At 35.1% G+C, this 2621-nt stretch overlaps 1 protein-coding gene across 3 annotated transcripts in view; it reads right to left on the bottom strand.

The window, feature by feature from the left end:
• The window catches only part of LOC109471876 (very-long-chain (3R)-3-hydroxyacyl-CoA dehydratase 3-like), a 12949-nt gene that overhangs the window by 1182 nt on the left and 9146 nt on the right, over positions 1 to 2621 (bottom strand). The gene's annotated exons all lie outside the window — the stretch shown is intronic.

Genomic DNA, 2621 nt, shown 5'->3' with positions numbered 1-2621 from the left:
ACATGTACCTTCCCACGCCACTCTTGGTCAGTGTTCATTGGCTTTGGTGGAACGTTATGTCAGGAACCCTGGCCAATGTTTCTTTCACTCTCACTCTTAACAACAACGATTTACTCGAGTCCACAAGCGTGGCCGTGGAACAGTCTCTCAACTGGTTCTGGTAATTGTTAATGGTCTTGAGTCCACCAGTCCAACTAACATTGGTTAAACATCATCTTTAGTAATTCAAGACAAGCATTAAAAACAAGATAAACTGAATAAAGTCATTAAAAACCTCGGTCGGCCCCTTAAGACAGATCAACAGTGATCAAGAGCGCAAGGTAAAAAGAAAAGGTAGAAGGTTGTGCATGGGATATCAATATTCCACGTTTCATGCATTCTAATATTGCACATGGATAGATACATGTAATTGTAAGAAGTACAAAAATACAGTGGTAATGGCAGAGAACTTTAATAGACAAAATATTAATGCACAGAATATGACTTTTAAGTAAAAACAATAACATTAAATCATTATTGCTCATCCTTTCCATAGCATGCAATATAATCTTTCAAAATAACCACACCCCAAAAACAATAAACATGCAACATTTTATGCTCTTTATAAAGATTTTACCAATTCCTGAGCATTGAAAGAATCTGACAATAATTATCAGATAACACCAAATCACGACATCTTAAACAATTCAAGTAAATCATATCACCATTAACATTACTACCATATGAAACAATTTCAAATCACTATGTGATTATAAATGAAAAATGAAATGAAAAGATTTCTCTACTTTTGGGTCCTGTGTTAGTGCACATGTACAATAGTCAAGTAATTGTTTATGAGGCCACAGCAAGTAACTTTTACAGCTAACATTCTCTGTAGCCTCCAATTCTAAATAAAATAAGATGGGCAAAAATTACGACTTATTTTTCTACAACTACACTTCAAGGCTATCATGACATATTTTTCTACATGTATTTTTGGTATTATCTTGTCATGCTGACCATTGACAAAGAGGGACAAAATTTTTCTTTTTTAGCCTGATGGGCACAAGGTCAACCATAACATCTACTTCCTGTGACCTAATGTTTAATAAAGGGTTAATGCACTGCCCCGAGTTGTATATGGTGTCATAACTGCATGAGCAGCTGCCATAACCACCGAATAAACCACCGTGTGAGCGAAGCGAACGAGGTGGTTTATGAGGTGGTTATGGCAGCTGCCCATGCAGTTATGACACCATATACAACGAGGAAAAGGCAGTGCATTAAAATTATTATCATATAGCCTATCCAAACTGTCAATCAACACAATTCCTGTTTGAAATACAACAGCTTTAATATATATACATACATAAAAATACATTCGAATATATTATACGCTTTAAAACAAATATGGATAATTTCATTTAATGCAAATTGTAGTTTAAATGAAGCTAAACAAAAAAGTTTATTGGACAGAAAAATGCTACAAAGGTTTACAGAAAGAGTCGCATGCCCCTATACCCTATAACATAATGGTATCAGCCATAACACGACATGTGCTGTTATTCCGCCATAACACCACATGTGCTGTTATCGGGAAATAACAGCACGGGTATCCGGGCCTCTGATTGGTCCACGCCGTCCGGCTATATGATAATTAGTATTATTGCACCAGCATAATATACAGCACCATACAAGTGCATATTTATCATTATGCTGTCAAGTTCTTTTGTACAGAGAAATATCATCACAAACAAAACATTTAAACTTCCTTAACAAGTACATTAGGTAGTTTGGTTACTACATGTATGTTTTCCTTTAAATGTCATTATCGTCTTATTTTGGTAAATGTAATTCTGTTGTAATCATATATTACAATGTATTTGAACACCTGTATCATTACATACAGAGGATTTTCGGTCTTTCTACATGACAATGTACACTAAGTCTTCTAAAGACTAACATTTCGATAATAAACTAACAGTCGAGTTTAAATGGTCCAAGAGAACATTACTTTTCAGTTTTAAGTACATGACTTACTTGGCACCATTCTACATTACAACTTTGGTGCAGTGATTCTTACTTTCTACTATACAGTCATTAGTTGTTGTATATTTTTGGTGTGTTGTTCAAGTGAACAGAGAAATGTTAGCAACAAGAAGAGTTACAAATGTTAATACCTGTAGTAGCATGCATATAATACATGTTTCTCTGAAAGATAATCAACACCGGGACAACCAAGACCACTGAACATACATGTATCTCCACATACAATGGTGGCTTCACATGATTATTGTTTCAAAGTCAAAGGTCTCCAGCCAATGTCCCAATGTAAAGGTCAACAGTAATGACTCAGCAGGAAATGCATGAATATCCTGTGATTGTCACCTACAGTATAGAAAATAAACCAAACACAAATGCCCATGTTCCTTTAGTTACTACTGCATACTGGACCAGGTTCAACTTGGTAAAAGCAATAAAAGCAACATACAGTGTAGTCCAGGAAATACTGTTCTACAACAAAGATAGTGGTCCCTTGCTTTCTGGTACAAAACTGTCCTGAAACAAAATAAATGCATTTTATTGCAACAAAAATGAGTCTTGTTAACACATTACCAAGTACATGTAATATGTCCTCACAT

This window comes from Branchiostoma belcheri, unplaced genomic scaffold (genome assembly GCF_001625305.1).
Source record: "Branchiostoma belcheri isolate BF01 breed outbred unplaced genomic scaffold, Haploidv18h27 scaffold26, whole genome shotgun sequence".
In the NCBI taxonomy this organism is placed as follows: Eukaryota; Metazoa; Chordata; class Leptocardii; order Amphioxiformes; family Branchiostomatidae; genus Branchiostoma; species Branchiostoma belcheri.
This window is presented reverse-complemented; position numbering and strand designations above follow the sequence as displayed.